The 5,812-nt window shown below is 40.2% G+C and overlaps 1 protein-coding gene across 1 annotated transcript in view; it reads right to left on the reverse strand.

Annotated features, from left to right (window-relative positions):
• Positions 1–5,467, reverse strand: part of SMTN (smoothelin) — a 94,058-nt gene extending 88,591 nt beyond the window's left edge. The window contains exon 1 of the mRNA XM_025216618.1: positions 5,309–5,467. The gene's annotated coding sequence lies outside the window, so the exon portion shown is untranslated. The remainder of the gene's footprint in view (positions 1–5,308) is intronic.
• Between the last annotated feature and the right edge of the window lie 345 nt (positions 5,468–5,812).

Consider the following 5,812-nt stretch of genomic DNA (forward strand, 5'->3'; position numbering starts at 1 on the left):
AGTCCTCATAGGCCAGCAGCAGAGACGTGGGGTGGAAAATATTCCAAAATGGAAAATTTTCCAGTGCTTTAATTTTCCATAGGAAATTTTCCATTTCTAAAAATTAATTGTTTCATAAAATTCATTAGTAACAATGAATGGTTTCCTATACAATATTAGGCAAGCTTGGCAGTTTCAAAGCTGTAATTATTTTTCAGGTGATTATTCCTAGGAAGTGAGAGAGAGTGTGTATGCGTATATGTATATTTGTGCATATGTATATACACACATTCTCTCTCACACTTCCTAGGGATATATATATGTATGTTTTATTAATTTGTAAACAGGAGGGTAAATACACTCACATAATAATCCAAACCAAAAACCAAGTTATGAATTCACCTAATTGGCTGTGCAGGTCAAATCAAAACCAAAGCTAAAATTCTTATTTCATTTTGGACTGCAAGTGAAAGCAAAACCAAAACGAAAACTGAGATTAATTTTTTGTTTCATTTTCAGTTCAGCAAACACAAAGCAGTCTCTCATTTCTTTTCTTGAATTGGGGAAGTTGGAAGTGTTTGCATAAGATCTGTTACCTTTTTTATGCTGTTGGTTTGAAGTGGGCATAATAATGCCTAATCGGGAAAAAAAACAAGCATGTTGCATCATTATAGTGAAGTTCAAGCCACTGAAGGAAGGAAGAAAGCTGGTAGATGTCAATAGTGTGAGCAAGAGTATGCTAACAATGCAGTGAGAATGAAGAAACATTTAATAACATGTAGAAACTGTCCTGAAAGAGTACAAGCCATATACATAAAGCTAATACCACCAAGTGGTGGAACAACATCATCTGAGAAAAGTCTACTTCACGAATCCTATGTAAGTAAACAAATTAATATGTTAAACAACACACTATATAGGCTAACATCTATATTGTTTTAAAACATTATAATTTTAAAAGTTGTTAATGCAACTCTGGACTATTATTTATTTATTTAAAATATGGGTATCTTGCTTTTCTGCTTTCACTAAGCACCCAAAGCGGCTTAGGGTTAACAATAATTTTTTTTTTTTAATTACATGTAAATAGTTAACTATTTCAAACCAGCAGTGCGAGCTTAGTCCTCTGGTTGATGGCAGAGGCTGGGCTATACTTCCCTTTGGCTCTGCAGTCGCAGGGCAACTGAGCAGCAAGTTGAGCAGCAGTGTTCTTTTGGTCAGGGATGGGGAAGCAAGTTCCCTGCTCCTTTTGATGGATGAGGCCAGACTAAAATAGGCTACAATTAAAAATCTTTTCCCCTTTTTGTTGCAGGAACTTGGTAACTCAAGTGAAATAGCAGATTTGCAAAAAATGGAAAATGAAAATGAAAATGTTGAGCTGCCAGGTGTGGGGGAAGAAGCAGCAGGTTTCTCACTTTCAAGATCACTGTCACCAGATATATGATCCACCATGAATAGCTGTTCAAGACAGTCAAGCTTTTTATCAAGGTTTGTGGACAAAATGTCAAAACAAGATCAAGAAAAAGCATGAGAGACACTAGCTTGAGCTATATTTGCAAGTAGTACACCTCTTTCCATAACTGATCATCAATACTGGAAGGAACATTACAAACTAATTTGCCCATTATATAAGTTACCATCATGTTATTGCTTATTACATTCTCTCTTAGATAGAGAGTATGACAGAGTTCAAACAATGGTTATTCAGAGGATTGGTCAAGCAGAATCACTGACTCTGATGTGAGATGGATGGACTGATATACGAGGAAATCCTTTATTGAGCATTATGTTAGTAACTATTGAACCAATATTCCTGAAAGCAATTGCTACCAAGTCTTCTTGTCATATAGATGAATACATAGCTAAATTACTGAGTGAAGAGATTGAAAGTGCAGGTCCCTCCAGGGTACAAGCCCTTGTAACTGATACTGAGAGTAACATGAAAATTGCATGGCAAATATTAAAGGGAAAGTATCCTTATTTAATAGTATTTGACTGTCTTGCTCATGGATTCATAGATTATACAGTCAGAAGAGGGACCCAATGGATCATTGTGTCCGACCCCCTACCCCTGGCAGGAAAGAGGACTGAGGTCAGACGACCCCAGCCAGGTGATTGTCAAGCCTCTTCTTGAAGACCTCCAAGTTAGGTGACAGTACCACCTCTCTTGAAAGCCCATTCCAGACTCTGGCCACCCTTATTGTAAAAAATTTCTTCCTAATGTCTAACCTAAATCTACTCTCCACTAGTCTGCACCCATTACTCCTAGTTACTCCCTGGGACACTCTGGAAAACAGAGCATCCCCAATTCCCCGTTGTCCTCCCCTGATAAATTTATAGGCGGCCACCAGGTCACCCCTCAGCCATCTTTTATATAGGCTGAAGAGATCCAGATCTCTCCAACCTCTCCTCTCCTTTAGTCTTTCACTAATCATAGGGTCTTTCACGGTGCCCAAAACTGGACACGGTACTCCAACTGCAGCCTGACTAGCGCTGCATAGATGGGGAGCATCGCCTCCCTCAATCTGTTGGTCATGCATCTGCTAATACATGACAAAGTGCGATTGGCCTTGTTGATGGCCTTGTTGCACTGCCAGCTCATGTTCATCTTGGAGTTAATTATGACTCCAAGATCCCTCTCTGCCTCTGAGCTGCTCTGAGGAGGACATCCCCCAACCTGTAGGTGTGCTGGGGATTCCTCCTTCCTAGGTGGAGTACCTTACATTTATCTTTTGTTGAATTGCATCCTCATGGGTTGACTCTTCTGGCAAAGAACATAGTAAGTGTGAATACAATGAAGAAAATATTGGCAAACTGCAAAGTGATTGTGAAGGTATTCAACAATCATCATGTTGCTAATCAGACTTTGAAGAAATTACAGACAGAGAAGCAGGGAAAGGAAAGTGCACTTTTATTGCCAGGAGAAACGAGGTGGGGCTCGGCTAAGAAGTATTTACATAGTTTGCTGCACACACAGAACTGTTTACAATGTGCTTCAATAGATGACACAGTATCCCTGATTATTCCCGTGAACATTTGGAAGCAGATTCTCAACAAGGATGTGTTCTGAGTTTGAGTTCAAGGAGCATTCAATTTGCTACTACCAGTTTCAGTGGCTATCAAGAAACTTGAAGGAGATGCACCAAACCTTTCAAATATTTCAGAGATATTCAGACAACTGAATGAAAATCTAACTGAGATTTTGCCGCCTTCACCTCTATCCAAAAAAAAAAAAGTAGTAGTAGTAAAACAAATGTTTACTAAGATCTGAGTTTTGCTTTCATTCAGTTCATATGGCAGCAAACCTTTTGGATTTCAACACAGAAGACAACATTTATCAGAAGATGCATTATCTATTGCTCTTGATATACTTATGGAAGTAGCTAAGAATGCCACTAACATTGACAAAGTAGCTGTGATGACAGGCATTGCCAAGTACCGCACAGGAAAAAAACTTTGGAGCAAAGACATCCATTGATGGGCAGCAGAGAATGTTTCCTCTAACATGGTGGAAGGAATACTATAACACCTGGCTGTTGTCCAGGATTGCTCTAAGGCAGTGTTTCTCAACCTTTTAAGTAGCAAGTACCCCTTAACTTCTGAAAATTCTAATAAGTACCCCAACACTCAATTTTCCAGGGGATTTTATATTTACAGACTAATGTGTGCCATATGTTGCGAGAAGGCCTGGGTATATAAGGCCATGATATGACAGATGTCTGATCTGGTGAGGGAAGGGTTGCCACCATTTACACCAGGGGTGCACAACTCAAGTATGTACCTGGGCTAGAGGTGATGTTGGTCAAAGCTAAGAGGGCTGAACGCCAAATTATTACTGGGGAATTTAAAGCGCCACGCAATGTGCGGCACACCAAATCTTTTGCCATAGTTTGAGAGAAGGAAGGGGTGAGAGAGGAAGGAAAAAAGGGTGAGAGAGTGTTGGGGTACCTGCGTACCCCCTGCCTGTCTCTCATGTACCCCCAGGGGTACGCATACCACAGGTTGAGAAACTATGTTCTAAGGATCCTAAGTATTCCACCAACAGCAGCTTCTTGGGAACAAAACTGGAAGGCTTTCAGCTCAATCAAGACAAAACAGAGGAAAAGACTAACAAATGAATGCACTGCTACGCTTGTTTCTATCTTTCAATCTTTTGCTCCTGGAGAATTAGTCAGAAGCACAATTACTGAAGAAGATGCAGTGTGATGATAACTTGCCCATGCCCATAGACTCATTGGAAAAACCATCCTTTAGTAAAAGAGAATGTGCTTCAAGTAGTTCTGAATCAGCTTTGCCTCAATCTGATTCTGAAATGGAACTAGTAAGTAGTGCAAGTGATTCTACAGATGGTGACAGTGAAACTGGAGGTGCTGCGATGACCTTGGTGGAAGAGAGTTAAACTCTGTTGAAGTAGATGAGTGGGCAACCACGGCATATGCACAGTTCCTTGGCTGTGCTAAAGTTAGTGTGTCAACAGTTTTCAGTGCCTTCATTTTTTTCCCCTTAAATTTAAACAAACAATGTAAGGGAAGTACATGCTATTGTGTATTGTCTTTACATTTTTACAAGTATGCCAATAAAAATAATTTCTTTCCACAGAAAGCTTTGAATTTGTTTGAGTTAAACCACATTAAGTGTGCTGTATTTCATTTTTTTCCCAATCAAATATTTCAGTTCAAATACTTATGGATTTTGGGACATAAAATTAACATGGGGGTACTTTTCTAGTTTTGTGTACTAAATATAAGTCAAATAAACATGCTAAATCAGCTCACACTCTATTAGGGCATTGGAAATTTTTCTGGAAACATTTTCCAAGCAGGAATCTTATTTTGCATTAAAAAATCCAATGTCTAGACTTTACACATAAGGCCATACGTGCCATTAGAGCACCTTCAGAGTGGGAGGGGAACCTGACCCTTTATCTCTATGCTGATCATAACATTGTTCCAGGCATAAAATGCACCAAAACCTTGAGGTGTTCAGAGTCATAATTTTATTTGTCTAGAGCAGTGATTCTCACTACTAGGTTTAGTGTTGCATTATTTTAAGATTATGGTTATTTATGCATGTCTCTTCTCATTTGTTTCCAGTCATGATGATATTTTTATGCACTGTGATAACTATATTTTCAAACTGGGCACCACTAAATTCAGAAAAGTTATAGTGTGTGCCTTGAGTCTAAAACAGCTGAGTGACTGATGTAGAGAGTGCAATTCAAGCCCCATCTGTGTGGCATTTGGTCTGAAAAGTGAGTGCAGGGCCCAGAGAGTGGTCTGGAGATGATGCACAGCTAGTTCACCTCAGTCTGCGTATGGCAATGAGTTACCTGTCAGGCTCCAGGGTGAGGCTGATGCTACAGAAAGCAGGGTAGTCCAGTCTTCTAGTCTTTCTAACTTTGGCATGGACACATTTCCTCTTGTTATGGATAACTTGCCCTCCCTGCATCAGGAAAAACTGCAGGGGCAGCTGAGCAACCCATCTTCTCCTGAGGAAAAGGGACAACAGTGTGAAGGGGGAGCCATAAGGTGATCTGCTTATTAAAGTGCCAGGCTGGAAGCTGCAGTTCATCCTCAGAAGCCTGTGCTTGGGCTGGGAGTTGTTGGGGAAGGAAGGTCATGAACGCTCATCACTTCCCTCCCTCCTCCTCTCTAAGCTTCATGGCTTTGGGGCAACCTGAGAGGATGCTGGGAACAAGATGCTTTAAAGGTTAAATCCTCCCCTGCTAAAGTCATTCTGTTTGAGCTCTGCAGTTGGAGTTAACTCTCTCCTTGCTGGAAGCCAATTTGGGCCTCTTCACTTTATGTGGCAACATGTATGTATTGAGTCTTTG

The sequence above is a fragment of the Alligator sinensis genome, unplaced genomic scaffold (genome assembly GCF_000455745.1).
Source record: "Alligator sinensis unplaced genomic scaffold, ASM45574v1 scaffold295_1, whole genome shotgun sequence".
In the NCBI taxonomy this organism is placed as follows: domain Eukaryota; kingdom Metazoa; phylum Chordata; order Crocodylia; family Alligatoridae; genus Alligator; species Alligator sinensis.